The sequence below is a fragment of the Oncorhynchus mykiss genome, chromosome 20 (genome assembly GCF_013265735.2).
Source record: "Oncorhynchus mykiss isolate Arlee chromosome 20, USDA_OmykA_1.1, whole genome shotgun sequence".
NCBI classification, from domain to species: Eukaryota; Metazoa; Chordata; class Actinopteri; order Salmoniformes; family Salmonidae; genus Oncorhynchus; species Oncorhynchus mykiss.
Genome location: NC_048584.1, coordinates 33,861,375 through 33,886,669, shown reverse-complemented (window position 1 = coordinate 33,886,669; position 25,295 = coordinate 33,861,375). Strand labels below are relative to the sequence as shown.

Sequence of the window (25,295 nt, the reverse complement as noted above, 5' to 3'; positions counted from 1 at the left end):
AATGCTAATTTCGTCCTTCAGATTTACCCACTCTCAAACAGAAGTCATGTATCCACTTGTAAATAGTAGCCCCTTTTGAAGCAAGATCTGGCACATAAACAAGAACATTTCCGTTCAATCAAGTGACTCTCCAACCGGAAATGTCCCCCACAATGCTTTAAATGTTCACTTTCAGTATTTAGTACTCAATTTCTCAATATCACACAGCATTCTTTCTAAGTGTGTTGATGCAAGCAAGCCATGTATGTGAACCAGAAATGGATACTATACCACAGCTAGGAGTCGATCAGGGAAGCAGCTTTGTCGTCTCTACTGGCGAGACATTCCTCTACTACTTGGTCATGGGAGAACGAATGAGACCGAGAGGGCTTTAATTTTAGCTGTTTGTGATGTGGTGCTCAGCAGATGGAAAAGGCTGGCAGTGGGTCTAGTTTTTTTTCTCTCTCTCTATTCGGCACCTGTAGCGTTGGCTTTGGGCTCCGAGTGGCTAAACCAGAACCTTGTGATCACCAGACGACTGGGCTAGACGATCACTGCCACTCTCCTGCAGCTCTACTAAATAAGCTTTCCTCTTATGAGCCATTAAATAATGAGGTGTGTGTGTGTGTGTGCGTGTGTGCTTTACATGATATTGAGCTATATTAAAAGTACCACCACAGCTTTAAATTATAAGGATGCCTGGCCTAGATAAAATCAGGAGGACATTTTAGCGTAGTCTGGATTGTGATATTCCGGGCCATGTAACAAACTGACTGCATATCGGTGCGTTCGGAGAGAAAATATGGAAATATGGAGTCGTTGGTGGATGAAACGGATCATTCCATGCAGCTTTTTGTTTGAATTGCTGCCATGGTAAAGTTAGGCAGTTGACTTTTGCCTGCATATCTAAATGTGTCCTCTCTTCCTTCAGCTATCGGTGAAGTCCTACCCCCTGTCCGTGAGGCAGCTCCACCGGTTGCTGAGGGAAAGCCACCACCTCCGCCACGGTGGGAGCATGCAGTACAAATTGTTCCTTAAGGGCATAGGCCTCACTCTGGACAAGGCCCTGCAGTTCTGGAGGTCCGAGTTCCTCAAGGGCATAGGCCTCACTCTGGACCAGACCCTGCAGTTCTGGAGGTCCGAGTTCGTCAAGGGCATAGGCCTCACTCTGGACCAGGCCCTGCAGTTCTGGAGGTCCGAGTTCGTCAAGGGCATAGGCCTCACTCTGGACCAGGCCCTGCAATTCTGGAGGTCAGAGTTCGTCAAGGGCATAGGCCTCACTCTGGACCAGGCCCTGCAGGTCTGGAGGTCCGAGTTCGTCAAGGGCATAGGCCTCACTCTGGAACACGCCCTGCAGTTCTGGATGTCCGAGTTCGTCAAGGGCATAGGCCTCACTCTGGACCAGGCCCTGCAGGTCTGGAGGTCCGAGTTCCTCAAGGGCATAGGCCTCACTCTGGACCAGGTCCTGCAGTTCTGGAGGGGGAGTTCGTCAAGGGCATAGGCCTCACTCTGGACCACGCCCTGCAGTTCTGGAGGTCCGAGTTCCTCAAGGGCATAGGCCTCACTCTGGACCAGGCCCTGCAGTTCTGGAGGTTCGAGTTCGTCAAGGGCATAGGCCTCAGTCTGGACCAGGCCCTGCAATTTTGGAGGTCGGAGTTCCTCAAGGGCATAGGCCTCACTCTGGACCAGGCCCTGCAGTTCTGGAGGTCCGAGTTCCTCAAGGGCATAAGCCTCACTCTGGACCAGGCCCTGCAGTTCTGGAGGTCCGAGTTCCTCAAGGGCATAGGCCTCACTCTGGACCAGGTCCTGCAGTTCTGGAGGTTCGAGTTCGTCAAGGGCATAGGCCTCACTCTGGACCAGGCCCTGCAGTTCTGGAGGTCCGAGTTCCTCAAGGGCATAGGCTTCACTCTGGACCAGGTCCTGCAGTTCTGGAGGTCCGAGTTCGTCAAGGGCAAAGTGGACGCAGACAAGGTAAACTTCTTGGACGTGAATAATTGAAAGACATAGAAAGCAGCTCGAGGGAGAGACAACAGTATAGTACATTCAAGGACATTATTGAGGTGGTCCTCTCGGCTGGGTAACAATATTGCTTTTTCAATTTCTACACTAGCTATATTTTGAAGTAGGAAGGCAATGACTCCTGACCTACATGACACAAGGTATTCATAAAGAAAGGCTCAGTTCCTCAGCGGTTGATTGTATGGCCTAGAGGTCTCCAGATATTTGTATTGATGGTGGAGTTGACCTTTCATTCCTCCAGGATCTTAATGATATAGTTGTGAGCAAATGCACCTCGGTTATGACTCCATCTTATTTTCATGTCTACGGTACGTTCAACAAGAAAATGACTGTCCTCAGCGGGACTAGTCTCTCCATGTCTCCACTTCTCATTCTGCATCTGAACGGTTCTTTCCAATTGATCCTCAATCACCAGAACCCTGATGAGGTTCCCATCTCTACCGGAGGGGAGGTGTCTGAAGGCTGAGACATTTGAATATAATCGCCTCTGTCAACAGATTCAAGTGCTCATTCACGCTGTTCAGTTGTAAATTCCTTTATCGTTCAAGTGGAATTTCACCTCGGTTAGGCTCAGCTGGAGAATGACACTACCCACTCCCCCCCCCACACACACACTCTCGTCTTGGCCACTCACCCTGATAGTGTTTCCCTTTGCTAGGACAAGTGTAGTGGTTTCTATTTTCTAGTTGCGTGCATCTATGGTCATAATGTTAGCGGCTATTTCAGGTAAGAACTTCAGTTTGCGGGACTATGGTAAACGTGTTGAGTGGCTGATTGTGCAAACCTGTTATGTCATCAGTTATGGTGGGTAAGAATAAGAAAATAAAAGCAGCAGTTTTTAAGAACTTTGGAATTGTAGAATGAAAAACGTCTTTGAGAAAGTTTGCTCTGTCTCTTTAGACCCTCATTTTTTCAGGAAGATAGTGAATTCATACCATGGGTGAGGGGTAGATTTTCAAATCTGCATTAACAACATGCATATGAGGATTGTGTTATTCCTTTATGCATTGTCTTGAATGTATCAACAGCACAGGCGTTATGCTGCAAGAGAAGCATCATTCATTTACGGGGATCTTTTGTTCATTTTATATTTGTGCTTTAATATTCAGTAGAGCTTGAATATAGAAAATGAATAATTTCTGGTTTAAGAAAACATGATTTGGTGAATTGTCACAATGTAACACCTTTATTTCTAGGCCTCCGTTGTTCAATACATTCTCTGCAGTCAAAGCACTTTAAAAGCATAAATAATTCATTTTGTGGTATATTCTTCTCATTTGCAAGATAACACAGGTCACGAAGAAACAAACACAGAGCCTTCCAGAGGTTTGCTATTGGTGGGGGATGGATAAGGTGTGTCTATATGCACCTCGGATAATGTAAAATGAGGTAAAACACAATGCTTTTCTTTCTACAGATACGGCATTTTTGCTGATTTATTTTTTAAATGGTGTGCATTTTTCCGTGACAACAAGCGCAGAGAAAATAGGTGCCTGTGCCACTTTCAAGGAAATAATATGTCACTTTGTAAGGGCAAATAAATTAAGATATAGCAGAATAGTTTCGGATAATAATTGTTTTGAAACACCACCTGACAAAAATAAATTTGACCACTGATTTCAGTTTCACAATATAAACTGACAGGCCCAACACGGGTAGCTAGAATCAAACAGGGTTTTAGAAACTGGAATTGTCATATAGGTTTTGATCAGAATAAGACTAGATACAAGTTAGACTAGATAATTATAGATATTAACATTAGTCTTCCATGTACATGGCTAGATTTACACTGGTCATTGTCCTTCTGGCTGGAGTCAAACCACATGAACCAGTGACACAATTTGACTGGCACTTTCACACTGCAGTGTATGCTTACTGAGCTGCCCTTTTGATTTTCGCATTTACACAAATTTGGGAGGGAAAAGGCAGGTGAAATGTGTCAATACTGTAAATTTTGTCCGAAAAGTAGCAGCACTCGGCTTAAACACCTGTAATAAAATCATTTCTGTGCACACTTCTCTGTGAACACTTCTCAACTTTCTTTGGAACTCATTTAGGCATCCAGTTGATTAGGTACATTTTAAGAGCAGTTAAGATTGTCATTTTCCACTGAGACTTCAGCAGTCCTCTTAAGAACCAAACCTTTGCCAAGCTGTACTGGCTTCTATGGAGACACGCCACAGTTCAAAGAGTTGCTGGCTTCTATGGAGACACGCCACAGTTCAAAGAGTTGCTGGCTTCTATGGAGACACGCCACAGTTCAAAGAGTTGCTGGCTTCTATGGAGACACGCCACAGTTCAAAGAGTTGCTGGCTTCTATGGAGACACGCCACAGTTCAAAGAGTTGCTGGCTTCTATGGAGACACGCCACAGTTCAAAGAGTTGCTGGCTTCTATGGAGACACGCCACAGTTCAAAGAGTTGCTGGCTTCTATGGAGACACGCCACAGTTCAAAGAGTTGCTTGTGCTTTGACTACTGCTAAGCCACTTTCACACACTCTCAAAAGCAATAAGAGGATGTATTTTTTTCCTATTCCTCCAGCTTCACTTCTTCCTGCTCCACTAGTCTCCCGCCATTTATTGTGTAAGCGGCTTGTAGCCCGGTCAGGCGTACACATTCTCTGCCAGTCATGGAATGCCACTCTTCAAAGTGGCCTATTTCCAGAGTGGCTTGGTCCCCTCGGTCTGCTCCCCTCAGGTGTAACCTGGACGGCCGCGCACATGAACTAATGTGCGTAAGTTCCATTATTGATTTAAGTTCAGCATGAAGCTGATCGGTGTAAATAAATCATGGCAAGAAGCCCCTTAGCCCTCTCAAAGCTCCTTCCCAGCCCTCTCCATGCTCCTGGAACATGACTACCTCCTCAGAGAACCCTCATCAATATTGCACTGTCTCACGCCTCTGCACTCTAACCGCATACGCTTCATATCAATAGCCTGGACCAGGGTAACCTTTTCTTCTTTGTGGTTGGAGGCCAGGGGCCGAATGGCCTGGGATCCTCTGCCTGGCTCTCGTGGCCCTCAGGTCTCCACTGTATCTAAGCGGACACTGTTAACATTTATGTTGATGGAGCGTGGACAATGCGGGGTGCATCAGGGTGAAACTCATTAGACTGGCTCACTGGCGGACCAATCTGCAGAGGAGCTAATCCTCCTGACTGGCCAGGGAGGGACACTCCATGCCCAATCTACATGAGTGATTCCCATTTCATTTCCGAATTGTATTCCATCTCAAGATGAAAGCAGCAAGTCTGAACCAAAGTGCATTTTTATGTGCTGCCGTTTTTTTACAGTCTAGCAGGTGTTAGTAGCTTATGTAGCAGCTGCATGTTGGAGCATCTTTTATAGCTCCAGCGGGTGAAATGAGCCTATAAAGCACAGGCATACGGACCTGTGTAGGTGTACTGTTGACCTCAGGAAGCTGACATCAACACAGATATTATGTTTGATGTATATCCAGGTCTACCTAAAGGCAATAAAAAATGGCAACAGCTAGATATAGTCAGAGTAAAATTGTACATCATAAAACCATAGTTTCCTTATTTCCTGCTCACCTGAATTAGACTCAAGTTTACTTTGCTGTTGCCTCCCAAATCAAATATTATTTTGTTAGATTTGGAATTCTCTAGTTTGTTTGTTTCAAGGGATCATTCACTGGAAGTGTAATGAAATTGGTTTGAAATGAGATGAGCATACATAATCAACTGGCATGCTAATGCCAAGCTAGACCCTAATGACTGTTTATTACTGTTTTGAAGCTCATCAATTAAGCAGAATAAAAGGTGCGTGCGTTGTCACAAGGCCTGGATAACAATTACTTAATCAGGTTTACAAATGTCAGTGCTTTAGCAATTTGACAGTTACACTAATGAGGAACTCCAACAACCAACATCGAATACAAACACTTAAAAAAAATAAAATGAATGCAATTATTTTACGGAGTCGAAAGGATATTCAAAACTAAGTCAGTTGAAAGGGGGGATCCAAAGACCTTTTTGCTTGTCACCTTATTTGGTCTTGGGGTTTAGAGGGAAAAACGGTGTTTCAAGATTATAAAGAGTCTCTTTGTTTCAGAGGCTCCTAATCCAGTGATTATTACTGCAGTCTTCATCATTTGTGCTCTGGCTCTGAGATAATGCCTGTGGAATGAATTAGCGGTGTGTTGTTTTAAGACAAGGTGAGACCTAGGGAGCACGCTGGCTAATTACATAGTTGGTCAACTTCTCTCCTAGTTTTATTAGCTCTGAGCTTCAGATAGCCTTGTTTTATTCGCTCGGAATAGAAATATTGACTTTTTAATGCATCCGTAAAGCTGTTTCATTCTACATTTGTCTTTTCTTTGAATTTGAGTAGTGAATTTAGGGTCGAGTGTTTGCTCACGAACAGCTGTTTTGATAGGCAGACGACAGTGGATGGTTTCACAGATGAGGTGTGGAAATTGCAGTTCTGCTGTCGTCACAAAGCTTTTCAACATTGCCAGTGTCTTTTCTACTCTAGCAATGTAACCTTCAAAAACAAATGCATCACTCGCAATAGGCTTTGTTCTGTGGGGGCTGTTGAAGGATGACCACTGAGACTCAGAGGGCTGAGGGAGGAGTAGCAGCTCCCTTAACAACCAGCCTAAGGAGTCCACCAGGAGAGGGGCATCAGGATTCTTAATGCTCTCTACTGGTGAGCGGCAACGGCCCAGCGTGGCCTGATTCTGCCTAGGCTGCTGCTGCTTCCTACCGCAGTGTATCCTGGGATGGTCTCCAGATTTCACTCGAAGCCTGACAGGATGTTTGAGAGCTAGGCCACGTGTAGGAATTGCACTCCCAACAGTTTAGCTGAATTGATCAGCTCCCGCAGTGAAAGAAATACCCTTGCTAACTTTCTCTGCGAGTGTGTATGTGTCTGGGGGAGGGGGGGTCAGAAGAGTTAATGTTCAGACCGCATCTGTAATTGAGAAGCATATCAAATATTTAGACATCACTCTTGGTATGAGGATGATAATTCATGTCTATTGCAGCGTAAAATTGCATCAGCCCAATACTTGTAATGCAAATTCTAATATTTTGTTCACGTATGCATATAGCAGTATTCTAAATAAAGGTATTTGTTCTGTGCCTATAGTGCCAGGATATTCTACAACTACTGTGCAGAATAGCTGTGCTTAGTAACAGGGCAGTCCTCTCAATCTTAACTTCTTTATTGCTCTACTGTCTACCAAAGTCTACTTTACTGAACAGTGTATCTTGATGTGTTATCTTCAGGCAGGAAGTGGTGCATCATTTATGGTAAAAACACTGTCCCCTTTCCAATGTCAAAGGTAAGTGGTGTTCAGCAAGCACTGGATTGGTCCAGAGATAATGGACCCAGTTGGGTAGTATAGCATCCCCATTCCTTGACACACAAACGCACATACACACCACACACACACTGGCAAAGCAGCTGCCTGTTTAATTAGTGAACTCTCCTCCTCCTGAGGCATCAGCCCACAGCACCAACGTGGCCTCGTCCATCAAGCAGCCCTAACTGCCTGGCCTAGATGCTGTTTACTCAGCAAAACCCACCTGAACGTCCATGACTTCCCACCACTAATTGACAGAGAGAGGAGACAATCAAGGGTGGTAGGGTGTGAAGTGGGTGGGATTCACCACTGCTATATCTGTGGAGTTTTCAAGCAGGTTAGGACACTGATGAAATGTGCCCTTGACTGAAGTAAATGCCTTACTTGAGTTGCTCCAGTGGAAACATAAATTATTTCTGTAACGGTTTTCGTCTTCATACGAAGGAGAGTCGGACCAAAATGCAGCGTGTAGATTGCGATCCATGTTTTAATGAACAAACGTAAAACACGAATCAATGCAAACACTACAAAATAAAGAACGTGATGAACGTAACGAAAACCTAAAACAGCCTATCTGGTGAAAAACACATAGACAGGAACAATCACCCACAAACACACAGTGAAACCCAGGCTACCTAAATATGGTTCCCAATCAGAGACAATGACTAACACCTGCCTCTGATTGAGAACCATATCAGGCCAGACATAGAAATAGACAAACAAGACATCCAACATAGAATGCCCACCCAGTTCACGTCCTGACCAACACTAAAACAAGGAAAACACACACAAACGATGGTCAGAACGTGACAGTACCCCCCCTCCAAGGTGCGGACTCCGGACGCACAACTTAAACCTATGAGGGAGGGTGTGGGTGGGCATCTGTCCGCGGTGGCGGCTCTGGCGCTGGACGTGGACCCCACTCCATAACAGTTTTAGTCCACCTCCTTAGCGTCCCTAGATAGGTTACCCTCCTTAAAGACCGCTCGGGACAGAGGGGCAGCTCGGGACAGAGGTAGCTCGGGACTGATGGGTAGCTCAGCACTGAGAGGAAGCTCAGCACTGAGAGGAAGCTCAGCACTGAGAGGAAGCTCAGGCAGGTGGTTGGATCCGGCAGATCCTGGCTGGCTGGCGGTTCTGGAAGAGTCTGGTCGACTGGCGGATCCGGAAGAGTCTGGTCGACTGGCGGATCTGGAAGAGTCTGGTCGACTGGCGGATCTGGAAGAGTCTGGTCGACTGGCGGATCTGGAAGAGTCTGGTCGACTGGCGGATCTGGAAGAGTCTGGTCGACTGGCGGATCTGGAAGAGTCTGGTCGACTGGCGGATCTGGAAGATTCTGGTCGACTGGCAGATCTGGAAGAGTCTGGTCGACTGGCAGATCTGGAAGAGTCTGGTCGACTGGCAGATCTGGAAGAGTCTGGTCGACTGGCAGATCTGGAAGAGTCTGGTCGACTGGCAGATCTGGTAGAGTCTGGTCGACTGGCAGATCTGGTAGAGTCTGGTCGACTGGCAGATCTGGAAGAGTCTGGTCGACTGGCAGATCTGGAAGAGTCTGGTCGACTGGCAGATCTGGAAGAGTCTGGTCGACTGGCAGATCTGGGAGAGTCTGGTCGACTGGCAGATCTGGGAGAGTCTGGTCGACTGGCAGATCTGGCTGCTCCATGCTGACTGGCTGCTCCATGATGACTGGCAGCTCTGGCTGCTCCATGCTGACTGGCTGCTCCATGCTGACTGGCAGCTCTGGCTGCTCCATGCTGACTGGCTGCTCCATGCTGACTGGCAGCTCTGGCTGCTCCATGCTGACTGGCTGCTCCATGCTGACTGGCAGCTCTGGCTGCTCCATGCTGACTGGCTGCTCCATGCTGACTGGCAGCTCTGGCTGCTCCATGCTGACTGGCTGCTCTGGCTGCTCCATGCTGACTGGCTGCTCCATGCTGACTGGCTGCTCCATGCTGACTGGCGGCCCTGGCTGCTCCATGCTGACTGGCGGCCCTGGCTGCTCCATGCTGACTGGCGGCCTTGGCTGCTCCATGCTGACTGGCGGCCCTGGCTGCTCCATGCTAACTGGCAGCTCTGGCGGCTCCTTGCAGACTGGCAGCTCTGGCGGCTCCTTGCAGACTGGCAGCTTTGGCGGCATCCTGCAGACAGGCAGCTCTGGCGGCTCCTTGCAGACTGGCAGCTCCTTACAGACTGGCAGCTCTATGCAGACTGGCAGCTCCTTGCAGACTGGCAGCTCCTTGCAGACTGGCAGCTCCTTGCAGACTGGCAGCTCTATGCTAACTGGCAGCTCTATGCTAACTGGCAGCTCTATGCTAACTGGCAGCTCTATGCTAACTGGCAGCTCTGAACAGGCGGGAGACTCCGGCAGCGCTGTAGAGAAGGAAGGCTCTAACAGCGCTAAACAGGCGGGAGACTCCGACAGCGCTGGAGAGGAGGAAGGCTCTGGCAGCGCTGGACAGGCGAGGCGCACTGTAGGCCTGATGCGTGGTGCTGGCACTGGTGGTACTGGGCCGAGGACACGCACAGGAAGCCTGGTGCGGGGAGCTGCTACCGGAGGGCTGGGGTGTGGAGGTGGTACTGGAAAAACCGGACCGTGCAGGCGCACTGGAGCTCTTGAGCACCGAGCCTGCCCAACCTTACCCGGTTGAATGCTCACGGTCGCCCTGCCAGTGCGGCGAGGTGGAATAGCCCGCACTGGACTATGCAGGCGAACCGGAGACACCGAGCGCAAGGCTGGTGCCATGTAAGCCGGCCCAAGGAGACGCACTGGGGACCAGCTGCGTAGAGCCGGCTTCATGGCATTAGGCTCGACGCTCAATCTAGCCCGGCCGACACGCGGAGCTGGAATATACCGCACCGGGCTATGCACCCGCACTGGAGACACCGTGCGCACCACTGCATAACACGGTGCCTGTCCGGTCTCTCTAGCCCCCCGGTAAGCACAGGGAGTCTGCCCAGGTCTCCTACCTGGCATAGCCATACTCCCTGTTAGCCCCCCCCCAAGAAATTTCTGGGGCTGCCTCTCGGGCTTCCTTGCCAGCCGTGTTCCCTCATATCGCCGGCTCCTCTCTCCGGCTGCCTCTGCTCTCCTAAGTGCCTCCACCTGTTTCCATGGGAGGCGATCTCTTCCAGCCAGTATCTCCTCCCAAGTGTAACAGCCCTTGCCATCTAAAACGTCCTCCCATGTCCATTCCTCTTTACGCTGCTGTTGCTGCCTGTTGACACGCTGCTTGGTCCGTTGGTGGTGGGTGATTCTGTAACGGTTTTCGTCTTCATACGAAGGAGAGTCGGACCAAAATGCAGCGTGTAGATTGCGATCCATGTTTTAATGAACAAACGTAAAACACGAATCAATGCAAACACTACAAAATAAAGAACGTGATGAACGTAACGAAAACCTAAAACAGCCTATCTGGTGAAAAACACATAGACAGGAACAATCACCCACAAACACACAGTGAAACCCAGGCTACCTAAATATGGTTCCCAATCAGAGACAATGACTAACACCTGCCTCTGATTGAGAACCATATCAGGCCAGACATAGAAATAGACAAACAAGACATCCAACATAGAATGCCCACCCAGTTCACGTCCTGACCAACACTAAAACAAGGAAAACACACACAAACGATGGTCAGAACGTGACAATTTCATTCTAAGCCATTCTAAGTGATCCCTGGTCATGACCCCACTCTCCGGGGGTGTCTCTGGGGGAGTGGGATATGCAAAAAACTAAAAATCCCTCCACACACTTTGTGTGAAACAAGACAAATATAACTCACCCCCCTAGTTGATCTTTTGAAGTCATTATGTGTCCAAAGCTTGGTTCAATCTATTTATGCAGCAATATCAAGATAGTGGGATTGTTGAAGTTGGTTTATCTGATCAGAGTCATGTTATCGGATTATTTCACTGATAGCTGTCAAGGATGCATCTCAACTCTCGTGGCATCCTCTTGTCATTGTCTCCGTTCCTTAATCTCTCCACTAATCTGAAAACAGGCCTTGGATATGCTGCTTTCACCTATCAGGCATCATGGAAGCTACATCTGCAATGTGTTGTCCTCAAAACTTCTGAAAATGCCTGATGGGTTCTAAAATCTTTCCAAAATTAAGACTTGGATTATTGACATTTTGTGCATTGTTTTGCATGACTAATAACTTTGGGATCATTGGGTAACACATTGATAGTTCGTGCTCATTAAAGTTTGGGTTGAGAGTGAGAAATGAACACATGAAGCCAATTTGAACCACCAGGAAGGGTGTACTTGCTAGGAGTGCTAGGAGTTTCCACCTGGATTAGCCTATAAAACGTACTAATTGGATATGTTAACAGTTTCAGATTATTTATTTTTCACCTACAAAATAGTTAATTCTGTATTTGTGTGATGAGCAGTAGAACCAACATAGTTTTGGGCGTTTGATTTATTATGTCAGTGTGCTTGCTTATTTCAATGATGTAGTCTTTCTACTTTGTTTCAACATCATGTACCTTCCTATAAACCCATGCTTGACAGAGGCGGAACAGTATATTCTGTTCTCCAGTTCTTTAACTGGATACCTGTAGTGAATAAACGCCAGTGTTCGCTAAAATATAATTATGCTCAATGTTATGGTATTTGTTATGTAGGTATTTGTTTATTTTCATTATATCCTACAGTGAGACTAAATACCCTTTATAACAAAGCCCTGTTTGTTTCTCCCTGGACTCCTATTCATGACTCAGTCCTCCATAAATCCACTTTGTTTTGCTGTCATCTGATACTTTCTCATTCACTGCCCTTGATTGAAACCGGGTAATTAGGTAATTGACCCAGGAACCTTGAGTGTGTCTGGCGACGCCGTACGTGGCTGGCTGCGTGCAAAATCCTTCCGAACTTCAATTCCTCCTTGAAGGAGCTACAGGTTTTTATTATTCAAGTCACTCCCAGGATGTAATCTCTGTTTCCGTCTAGTTCTGTGCTTAATGTCTCTGCCGAGGCATTAGTCTTTGGAGCTCTCTTGCTTTTGCTGTCTGCTCTTGATACATTTCACACAGCCAGAGGAGAAAGGCAGGGGAGCTGTCTATTCTGTTCGCACCCTGGAAGAAAATACTTCCTGGATTGGAAAAACAAAGCTTCTGAACATAGGTGATGATTGCGAAGAGTCTGGTGCCTCAAAATAACCTACACTATAGGCTTGGATTCTCTGAAGGAACTTTTCCAAAGTTGGATTAAAACGGGATGGATTTGAAGAAGACTTTACATATTAATATAGCCAATATCCTCTGTGCTTTTCACCTTAATCCACAGCCAGGTTATATCCTACAGTTCCCAAAATGTAAGCCCACATTTATTTATTATCCATAAAGGCATGAAGTGCCTAACAACTACACTGAGTCTACCAAACATTAGGAACACCTTTCTAATATTGCGTTGCACCACAACGCCCCTACCTTTTGCCCTCAGAACAGCCTCAATTTGTTGGGGCAAGGTGTCGAAAGTGTTCCTCAGGGATGCTGGCCCATGTTGACGCCAATACTTCCCACAGTTGTCAAGTTGGCTGGATATCCTTTGGGTGGTGGACTATTCTTGATACACACGGAAACTGTTAAGCATGAAAACCCCAGCAGTTCTTGACACAAACTGGTGCTCCTAACATCTACTACCATGCCCTGTTCAAAGGCACTTAAATATTTTGTAATGCACATTCAACCTCTGAATTGCACACACACAATCCACATCTCAATTGAATCGAGGCTTAAAAATCCTTTAACTTGTCTCCTCCCCTTCATCTACACTAGGGTTGAGTGGAGGGAACCCGGTTACCGAGATTTACCGCCCAAAACCACTCCGTTTTCCCGGGATAAGTAACTGCCAGATACTGGTAAATTATGCTAAATAATTTTTATGAACAGCATGGCGTGAAATGAAACTGCTAAATTATATGAGATGTCTAAATCTGCCTTCTCTACGGCCTCTGCATGATGAATCATCAACCCTCAGGGTGGGGACAGACAGCCCATCTCAGTATGGAGCACAGTACACAATGCATGTAGACTCATCATCTCACCATGCTAACTTTTTTCCCCCTTCTGACAGGTACATTTGCTGCAGCATAGCCTATGATACAGTAATATATAGAACGAATGTGCATCTAATTTACCATCTCCATCTGGCTTTCGAGAGTCACCTTGTTTTTTCATTGCCAAGATGTATTTTTTAATTGCAGCTGCAGAGTTTTAAACCATCACTTGAATATCATTGCTTTAAATCAGTGCACGCGCAAACACTCTTGCACTCGCTCGCAACCACAACCTACCTGCCAGTGATTGAGAGTACCTGCATAGAAGAATGGGAGAAACTCCCCAAATACAGGTATGCCAAGCTTGTAGCGTCATTCCCAAGAAGACTCAAGACTGTATTCACTGCCAAAGGTGCTTCAACAAAGTACTGATTAAAGGGTCTGACAACATTTATAAATGTGATATTCAAGCTTTTAATTTTTTAAAATAAATTTGCTAAATTTCAAAAAACCTGATTTTGCTTTGTCATTACAGGGTATTGTGTGTAGATTGATGAGGAAAAATATTAATTTAATATATTTTAGACTAAAGCTGTACCGTAACAAAATGTGGAGAAAGGGAAGGGGTCTGAATACTTTCCGAATGCAGCGTAGATGTCCGAGCCTACCTCTTCCAGGTAATACATTCAGTGTAGTGTTAGCCTTATGACTCATATTTAGATAATTAATGATGGGGTATGCATAATAAACTTCTAATTTATACCCTCTGTCTCTTGCTCAATACACAAGGACCTGTTCTCCGCTGGCCTCTCCTTAAAAAAACACTCCTTAGCTCTTGGAGTCCCAAGCAGGAAAAAGCTAGACTTGAATAACTTGCTGGACATTATTTATTTTAGCATTTCTTATACCAATAGACTATACGAAGAGGGATGCAATCTCTTTTTTGCTGAATGTTAAATTCAGCAGCCAATAGAACTCTCTGGTACTTTGAAAGAAGAGTGAACACGCGATGGTGGTAGGCTACAGCAGTTATTAATTCAGAACCAGAACCATTCAATCTTCTTGAAGAGACGTGAAAGCCTTCTGCATCTAATTCTAGTCCTATATTATTCAAGGACAATAGAATGATGACGATAAGGACAACAAAATGTATTTCATTTAGCTGTTGAAAGGATGGAAGGAATGTTGTAATACTAGAGAAAGAGGAGTTAGGCTAATAACATTAGGGGAAATATTATGTATATATGAGTCAGCCTACTAATTTTACATAAAGGCCCTATTATATTTCAAAATCAAATTCGCTAGCCTACAGTGCTTTCGGTAAGTATTCAGACCCCTTGACCTTTGCCACATTTTGTAATGCTACAGCCTTATTCTAAAACGGATTTTGGGAGTTTCTTCCATTCTTCTTTGCAGATCCTCTCAAGCTCTGTCAGGTTGGATGGGGAGCGTCGCTGCACAGCTATTTTCAGGTCTCTCCTGAGATGTTCGATCGGGTTCAAGTCTGGAATCTGGCTGGGCCACTCAAGGACATTCAGAGATTTGTCCAGAGATTTGTCCCGAAGCCACTCCTGCATAGTCTTGGCTGTGTGCTTAGGGTCGTTGTCCTGTTGAAAGGTGAACCTTTGCCCCAGTCAGGTACTGAGCGCTCTGGAGCAGGTTTTCATCAACAATCTCTTTTGTACTTTGCTCATTTAATCTTTCCCTCGATCCTGACTAGTCTCCCAGTCCCTGCCACTGAAAAACATCCCCACAGAAGGACGCTGCCACCACCATGCTTCACCGTATGGATGGTGCCAGGTTTACTCCAAATGCGATGCTTGGCATTCAGGCCAAATAGTTTAATATTGGTTTCATCAGACCAGAGAATCTTCTTCCTCATGGTTTGAAAGTCCTTTAGGTGCCTTTGGGCATACTCCAAGTGTGCTGTCATGTGCCTTTTACTGAGAAGTGGCTTCCGTCTGGCCAGTCTACCATAAAGGCCTGATTGGTGGAGTACTAAAGAGACGGTTGTCCTTCTGGAAGGTTCTATCTCAACAGAGGACCTCTGGAGCTCTGTCAGAGTAATCATTGGGCTGTTGGACCTCTACAGACAATTCCTTCGACCTGATGGCTTGATTTTTGCTCTGACATGCACCAATCAACTCTTGGACCTTATATAGACAGGTGTGTGCCTTTCCAAATCATGTCCAATCAATTGAATTTACCATAGGTGGACTACAAGTTGTAGAAACATCTCAGGGATGATCATGTCAATCCCTGATTTGTTTCACCTGTTCCTGTTATTGTCTCCACCCCCTCCAGGTGTCACTTATTTTCCCTGGTGTATTTATCCCTGCTTTTCTTGTCTCTCTGTGCCAGTTCGTTGTGTATGTTAGTCAAGTCAACCAGTGTGTTTTTCCCATACTCCTTTTGATATTCTCTTTTTGATAGTCCTTCACGGTTTTGACCCCTGCCTGACTCTGGACTACTTTCCCGCCTGCCTGATCATCCTGCCTGCCCTCACCTTGATTCTGCCTGCCCTTCGGTACCTTTTGATGTCTGAAATGGTTTTGACCCTTTCTCCTGTCCACAACCATCCTATTGGATTAATAAATACTGAACCGGCCAACCGTCTGCCTCCTGTGTCTGCATCTGGGTCTCGCCTTGTCATGATAGATCAATGGAAAATGGATGCACCTGAGCTCATTTTCGAAATTCTCATAATAAAGTGTTTGAATACTTTTTTAAATAAGGTTTTTCTGTTTATTTTTTTAAACATTTGCAAAAATATAAAACCTGTTTTCTCTTTGTCATTATGGGGTGTTGAGTGTAGGTTCCTGGGGATTTGTTTTATTTAATCCATTTTTAGAATAGGACTAACATAACAAAATGTGGGGGAAAATCAAGGGGTCTGAATACTTCCCGAAGGCACTGTATATGTACTTAATGTTTTGTATACTCAGTGTATGTAGCTTGTATCGTCAAGCTTTTTACCCAACCCACTAATATAGAGCAAAAAAGCTGCACTTTTACTAATTTGAAAAGCCGACAAATTGATGTGCATTTTGGGAAGAGCCATGATGTCTTGTGGAGTCCCTCACCTTCAATGTTGTACTGTTTCTTTTACAAGGTGTTCGTTGTTATGAGGCTTGTAGCAGTGATTACAATGAAACATGTTTTAATGGCATTACACAAGATGGATTAGGGCTAGTTACACATCAGTCACAATGGACTGTCTCTGAGGAGCCACGGCACACACTTCTAATTCCTTCTATTTCAGGTTTCTCTGTCGCCGTTGCCAATGTGTGTTGGACTGGAGATGTTAACAGCCTGTACAGTAAGCCCCCAGGGTAGACACTGCATTAACTAACAGGCTGTATAGCCTCCAGGGTAGACACTGCATTAACTAACAGGCTGTACAGCCTCCAGGGTAGACACTGCATTAACTAACAGGCTGTACAGTAAGCCCCCAGGGGAGACAATGCATTAACTAACAGGTTGTACAGTAAGCCCCCAGGGCAGACAATGCATTAACTAACAGGCTGTACAGTAAGCCCCCAGGGGAGACAATGCATTAACTAACAGGCTGTACAGTAAGCCCACAGGGGAGACAATGCATTAACTAACAGGCTGTACAGTAAGCCCCCAGGGCAGACAATGCATTAACTAACAGGCTGTACAGTAAGCCCCCAGGGCAGACAATGCATTAACTAACAGGCTGTACAGCATTCAGGGCAGACAATGCATTAACTAACAGGCTATACAGTAAGCCCCCAGGGCAGACAATGCATTAACTAACAGGCTGTACAGCCCCCAGGGTAGACACTGCATTAACTAACAGGCTGTACAGCCCCCAGGGTAGACACTGCATTAACTAACAGGCTGTACAGTAAGCCCCCAGGGCAGACAATGCATTAACTAACAGGCTGTACAGCCCCCAGGGTAGACACTGCATTAACTAACAGGCTGTACAGCCTCCAGGGTAGACACTGCATTAACTAACAGGCTGTACAGTAAGCCCCCAGGGGAGACAATGCATTAACTAACAGGTTGTACAGTAAGCCCCCAGGGCAGACAATGCATTAACTAACAGGCTGTACAGTAAGCCCCCAGGGCAGACAATGCATTAACTAGCAGGCTGTACAGTAAGCCCCCAGGGCAGACAATGCATTAACTAACAGGCTGTACAGTAAGCCCCCAGGGCAGACAATGCATTAACTAACAGGCTGTATAGTAAGCCCCCAGGGCAGACAATGCATTAACTAGCAGGCTATACAGTAAGCCCCCAGGGCAGACAATGCATTAACTAACAGGCTGTACAGCCCCCAGGGTAGACACTGCATTAACTAACAGGCTGTACAGCCCCCAGGGTAGACACTGCATTAACTAACAGGCTGTACAGTAAGCCCCCAGGGCATACAATGCATTAACTAACAGGCTGTACAGTTAGCCCCCAGAGTAGACACTGCATTAACTAACAGGCTGTACAGCCTCCAGGGTAGACAATGCATTAACTAACAGGCTGTACAGCCCCCAGGGCAGACACTTCATTAACTAACAGGCTGTACAGCCTCCAGGGTAGACACTGCATTAACTAACAGGCTGTACAGTAAGCCCCCAGGGGAGACAATGCATTAACTAACAGGTTGTACAGTAAGCCCCCAGGGCAGACAATGCATTAACTAACAGGCTGTACAGTAAGCCCCCAGGGCAGACAATGGATTAACTAGCAGGCTGTACAGTAAGCCCCCAGGGCAGACAATGCATTAACTAGCAGGCTGTACAGTAAGCCCCCAGGGCAGACAATGCATTAACTAACAGGCTGTACAGTAAGCCTCCAGGGCAGACAATGCATTAACTAACAGGCTGTATAGTAAGCCCCCAGGGCAGACAATGCATTAACTAACAGGCTGTACAGTAAGCCCCCAGGGCAGACAATGCATTAACTAACAGGCTGTACAGTAAGCACCCAGGGGAGACACGGCATTTACCAACAGCTATGTCAACATCTCCTCAGTAAAATGGGTAGAGGACTGTTTAGGTTCAATTTAAATCAAGTTAAACCAGATTCACGCTAATATGACTTGCATGGTTTTTTCTCCCTTTTGTCATATTGAAGCCAACTTCTTAGGAACAGTTTCCCCTGGGGATGTTTGACGAGGCTTTGAAATGAGAGCCTCATTGTTTGACTGCATTTGTTTCTTGTTGTTTTTGGTGGTATGCTTATGAGGCATTTTTTGGTATTGAATGAATTAGTTTTGTAGATGAATGATTTTGAAATGGACAAATGTTCACATTGTGATTCATCATTGGATTAGCTAGCTTTTCAGTTATGATTACAGTTTAGAGTCTTTTGATCAGTCTCACTACAACTAACCTACATGTTGCATTCAAACATGGGAAAGAAGAGCAGGTCTCAGGACTTAATGTCTTGAAATAACCTTTCCAAAAGAATAGCTTGAAATTACAAATAAGAGCTTGCTGCCTATTTATTTCAGCTGGCATCTTTTAAGCTCGGTCATGAAATAGCAATGCACTTCCTCCAATGAGCATTTGCATACATTACATTGGAACTAGTTGACATTATTACAGTAATTAGTTAGTGTTATAAAAGTAAGTGGGGTATGCAGTGGAAGAATGACAGGCTTTGTGTGTGGCAGGCTTTCAGTGGAGCACTGAATGCATGAATGGCTGGCATTTCTGACACTCAATAGCTACGCCTCTGTATAATTAGACTGGCTTCATTTAGCTAATGCCATTGTTGTCCTTGGAGCTAAGCTCCTTGTGAGAAGCTCTTATGACTGAATGGACCAGTAGGTTGGGGAGGGGGTTGATAGTTACATATCACGATTATTATTTTGGACAATATTTTCATCCTATAGCTGGTTCTCCATCTTCTTTTTATAGAGCCAAGGTGTTATCAGCACTTATTTCCATGAATTATCCAAATATATTTGCTCCTGCTCTCTTTTGTGTCTCTGCGGCAGTCATACACTGAGTGTACAAAACATTAAGAACACCTGCTCTATCCATGTAAAAGCTGATGTCCCTTCTTGATGTCACCTGTTAAATCCACTTCAATCAGTGTAGATGAAGGGGAGGAGTCAGGTTAAAGACGTGTTTTTAAGCCTTGAGACAATTGAAACATGGAATGTGATGTTACGTTACAGTCTTATTCTAAAATGGATTTAGTTGAGGAGGGAAAAAAGACATCTACAGTGCATTCGAAAAGTTTTCAGACGCCTTCCCCCTTTCTCCACATTTTTTTACGTTACAGCTTTAGTCTAAAATGTATTAAATTAATGTTTTTCCTCATCAATCTTCACACAATACCCTATAATGACAAAACAAAAACAGATTTTTAGACATTTTTTCAGATGTATTAAAAATAAAAATACAACAACCGGAGCGGTGTGCGATGTGCACGTCTACGGAGCCTGACCAGGAGGCCGCTCCGTCTGCCTCTTCTGCGGCGCCTTTGTTTTGGGTCGGCTTCTGGGATTAGATCCATTGTCCTGGGTGGTGGTCCAAACAGAGGATCCGCTTCAGGAAAGTCGTATTCTTGGTCGTAGTGTTGGTAAGTTGACTTCGCTCTTAAATCCAATAGTTCCTCCCGGCTGTAATAATGTATGTAATGTAAGTAATAATACATTTAAAAAAAATACTGTATAGTTTTCGAAGGCGAGGCGACCATCTCTGTCGGCGTCATCTTGTAAATGATGTCCAATCAATCGAATTTACCACAGGTGGACTCATATCAAGTTGTAGAAACATCTCAAGGATGGTCATTGGAAACAAGATGCACCTGAGCTTAATTTCGAGTCTCATAACAAAGGGTCTGAATTCTCATGTAAATAAGGTATTTCTGTTTTTTATTTTGAATAAATTTGCAAACATTTCTAAATACCACTTTTTGCCAAGTCATTATGGGGTATTGCGTGTAGATTGAGGGGAAAACATTTAATTTATTCAATTTTAGAATAAGGTAGCAACATAACAAAATGTAGAAAAGGGGAAGGGGTCTGAGAATGCACTGTATTTCCCTTGTGCATCACAAAAATGGTCCACCACCCAAAGGACATCCAACCAACGTGACACAACAGTGGGTAGCACTGGAGTCAACATCAGCCAGCGTCCCTGTGGAACACTTTCAACTTATTGTAGAGTCCATACCCCAAACGAATTGAGACTGTTCTGTGTCAAACAAGTGGGGGTGTTATCATGTCGTGAGGTCCCTGGCAAGTCCCAGCCCTACCTGTAGATATCTGGAAGGCACCATGGGAATTGACAAAGTTCAGATGTGGCTTGTGACCTTTCAATCAAAGTTATCAACTTCTCAGTGTGTTCGTGTGGTTTCGTATACAGTATGTACCCGTCAAAGATCCTTTATCTGTTCTCGATGTTCAAAGATCAGTGTAAAACTCTTCATTGTGCACTGTCACTCATGAATATGCATGAATTGCAGTTAAGTCGTAACGGAGGAAACTTATACACAAATGTCTACGCACTGACAGAGCTCCTAGAACGATTTTAATACAGTAGGCTGTGATCTTTAAACTGGAAATGGCTTCCTAAATCCTTAAAAGCACCATATAATTAATATATGATCGGTGAGTAGTTTTATTACTCCTTATATTGCCACTATGTAGCTAGTCACCTTGTCAAGTTCAGGGGTTTTATTACAACTTTAATGGATTATGATGAGTACAATTGTGATTAATGTTTTCTCGCTCTCCCACAGCCCACTGTTGATTTTACCATCAGGGGGAGGCTGTATTTCCCTTTTGAGCAGCTACAGGAGTACATATGATTGGTAAATTGAGTTCACCGCTGAGATTGAATGCAGTGACCCCCATCGAACTCAAACAGTGTAATGGTTTCTTAAGCACACACCATATATTTTGGAGCAGGACCGGAGGCGGAGGCGGCGGCATGGACAGTAGGTCTGTCTGCAGAGACAAGAGCTGAGGCCATGGAATGCAAAGATGAGAATCGGATGCTTTAGAGGCTCTGCCTTCACTGTTGAACGTGCTTCTCAGGGTTCTCTAATTATACTCATCATAATCCATTGAAGTTGCAATAGAAACCCTGAACTTCATGAGCTAGCCGCATAGTGGCAATATAGGTCTATGTGCCTTTTTTCTAACAAGGGTTGATTATTTTGATTGTGTAATCTGCCACAACAAAGGGTCCACAATTCAGTGGGGACTTTCCAACAATAGCTTGTCTGTAGTGTACAGTATGTGCCTATAATGTGGCTGTGTGATTGACATTTTTACTAATTCCAATCGGTCTCCTTCATGTTAACGCATCTGACAAATGTCGACACTTGTCCGCATTCATTCCTAGGGGTGAGTGACAGATCACAGCATGTATGTGAAGAGGTGTGCAGCCAAGAACAGGGAGACGATGGAGGGGGGAAAGAGACGGAGGGAGGAAATGGGCCACATTATCCATAATCCAGTCACAGCTGTCTTGATTTTGGTGATACCTCTACCGCAGTTTCCCTCTAATAGCTCGATTTTTCATGGCGGAAAACACCCTGCCACCACCGACATGATGTACGACAACGTCTCTGTTTTCACCCCCAACCTCCCGTCGCGCTGTTCCTGATCCCTTTTTTCACTACAACCCCATGTCTCACACTTTCCCGCTCTCTCTCTAACTCTCACACCTTTCTCACACCTCTCTCTTTCTCTCACATCTCTCTCAAATCTCTCTTTCTCGCTCTCACACTTCTCTCACACCTTTCTCTCACACACTTTTCTCACACCTCTCTCTCTCTCTCTCTCTCTCAATCTTTTGCGTTCTAGTTTGACAAAGCATATGCCTACAGCATCTGCCACATGTTTGGGAAGGAAGGCAAGCGCACAGACTACACCCCCTACAGTTGCATGAAGGTGATTTTGTCAAACCCACCCAGCCAAGGCGACCAGCACGGTGAGGCATGGGCCTGGAGACGTGCTGCTTGAAAAGGGTTATGTTTGCATGCAATACAGTTTTCCTATGAACCCAGTCATAGCAAATGCAAGACAGTGTTTTGAGTTCAATGTATAATAATTTGATGCATGCAAAAATTCCATTGTCCTGGCATAGGAGCGGGTCCCTCTGTTACGATGTTCATCTGACAAACCAATGTGGTTCATGTTATTGATAATATTATTTTAGCAGGTCTTGTGAATCTGCCATCCCCTCAGTTATAATGTATCTCTCTCTTCCCCCTGTCTAACCCCCACCCCCTCTCTCTCCCTATCCCGTCTCACTCTATGACATGTAGGTTGCAGGGTGTCCATTCCGACGCAGTGACCCAGAGCTGCTGAAGCAGAAGCTGCAGTCTTATAAGGTCTCGCCCAGCGGCATCAGTCAGGTAGGTTTGGCTCAGAACACAACACCCTCTAAAACGTCTGTTGTTAACCCATGACACAATGCAACATCAGCTCACTGCAGTTGTCACTAATATGCTCAGACAATCCCATCAACCATATTTCCTTTGTATTAATGAATCTAATTTAACCTGGTGGTCTTATTGACATTTAGATATAAACTCTGCAAAAAAAGAAACCTCTCACTGTCAACTGAGTTTATTTTCAGCAAACTTAACATGTGTAAATATTTGTATGAACATAACAAGATTCAACAACTGACACATAAACTGAACAAGTTCCACAGACGTGACTAATAGAAATTGAATAATGTATCCCTGAACAAAGGGGGTGGGGTCAAAATCAAAAGTAACAGTCAGTATCTCATCCTCATGGACTGCACCAGATTTGCCAGTTCTTGCTGTGAGATGTTACCCCACTCTTCCATAAAGGCACCTGCAAGTTCCCGGACATTTCTGTGAGGAATGGCCCTAGCCCCCCCCCCCCCCCCCCCCCCCCCCCCCTTCCGATCCAACAGGTCCCAGGCGTGATCAATGGGATTGACATCTGGGCTCTTCGCTGGCCGTGGCAGAACACCGAAATTCCTGTCTTGCAGGAAATCAAGCACAGAACGAGCACTATGGCTGGTGGCATTGTCATGCTGGAGGGTCATGTCAGGATGAGCCTGCAGGAAGGGTACCACATGAGGGAGGAGGATGTCTTCCCTGTAACGCACAGCGTTGAGATTGCCTGGAATGACAACAAGCTCAGTCCGATGATGCTGTGACACACCGCCCCAGATCATGACGGACCCTCCACCTACAAATCGATCCCGCTCCAGAGTACAGGCCTTGGTGTTATGCTCATTCCTTCGATGATAAACGCGAATCCGACCATCACCTCTGGTGAGACAAAACCACAACTCGTCAGTGAAGAACACTTTTTTCCAGTCCTGTCTGGTCCAGCGATGGTGGGTTTGTGCCCATAGGCGATGTTGTTGCCGGTGATGTTTTTTTCTTAGGTCTTGGCTGATTTCTTTTGATTTTCCCATGATGTCAAGCAAAGAGGCAATAAGTTTGAAGGTAGGCCTTGAAATACTTCCACAGGTATACCTCCAATTGACTCAGGCTAATTAACATAATTTATCAGAGGCTTCTATAGCCATGACATCATTTTCTGGAATTTTCCAAGCTGTTTATAGGCACAGTCAACTTAGTGTATGTAAACTTCTGTCCCACTGGAATTGTGATACGGTGAAATAATCTGTCTGTAAACAATTGTTGGAAAAAATGACTTGTCATGCACAAAGTAGATGTCCTAACCGACTTGCCAAAACTATAATTTGTTAACAAGAAATGTGTATAGTGGTTGTAAAACGAGTTTTAATGACTCCAACCTAAGAGTATGTAAACTTCCGACTTCAACTGTATAGACCAGTCCTAGATGGCAAAAAACAAACACACATTACGGACATAACGTGAAAACTATAAACTCACCAAAACTCAGGCTTACATAAGTCTGACTCAAGTTGCTCCCCATGACAATACCAGAAAAAGTGGAAAGGAAGAAAGTTTTGTTCTCTAATAGTTAGGTGTACTATAGATTAGAATATGTATTCTGTACAGCACAAAATGTAGATTGTCATCACACTTTCTACAAGGTTGACTGATTTGTATTACACTAGGGAAAGTGAGGAATTAATGACTTTTTCCCAGATCTTAGTAAAACAATACAGTTTTAATGTGTATGCACCAGAAGCTGTTATCTGTTAACCATATTTTTTATCAAGTGTTTATTTAATACAGGTTTAACCAATTTTCTGAAATCAAATTAGTTTCAGTTGACTTCAGATGCAATTTTCCTCAGGGATTGTTAGCCTCGTCAGTTGTGTTTGGGTAGTTTTAGCATTGATATCCTGTGTGCAGTTGAAACCTACAGTGCTCCAGCTTAGAGCCCAGCTTTTATATATGAGCAGCTCAGCTTAGTGAGATTACAGCTTTGACCGCCTCAGCATTCGTGTCTTTTAAAATGAATCGAGGCATATTTTCAACTGCACTTTTTAAGCACTTTCGATGTGTTCTCTCAACACATTAAACTGGGTTCAATGGTGCATGTAATGAAATAAAGTTCTACGGCCTTGCTGTTACGTTCTCATGGAGTTATGGACCTTTAGGATGTTCATTTAATTCACGGTCCCCTTTTTAATTGGGCCATAAAGTTCACTGTTTAAAGTCTGGTGTGAAGAACATGTACACGCAGCCTAACATCCCAAAGTATACTCGAGAAATATAATGTTTCAAAGTCGTTTTGAAGTGTTCTGACGGGCAATGACATCTAGCAAAGGTTTCAAAAAGAAGAAAGTGTTTTTTTGTGGTAATGTTTTCCTATTCTACCTTGACTAACACAATGCAGTATGGGAGAGCAACCTGAATTGGCAATATATTTTAATTAGAGTCTAGTAATCATGTTATTGTGTATTCTCTGTGGAGATCTAATATAGCATGGTATAATACAAGATCAGTAATGTTAAGTCTAATTCTGCTACTTCACGTATTAAAAGTGCAAGATTGCTCCTTTTAATAGTGCTTTTAATATGGCTCCCAAGTGGTGCAGCGGTCT

The 25,295-nt window shown here is 44.9% G+C and overlaps 1 pseudogene; it reads left to right on the top strand.

The window, feature by feature from the left end:
• LOC110499535 overlaps positions 1-25,295 on the top strand; it is an 88,431-nt pseudogene that overhangs the window by 51,821 nt on the left and 11,315 nt on the right.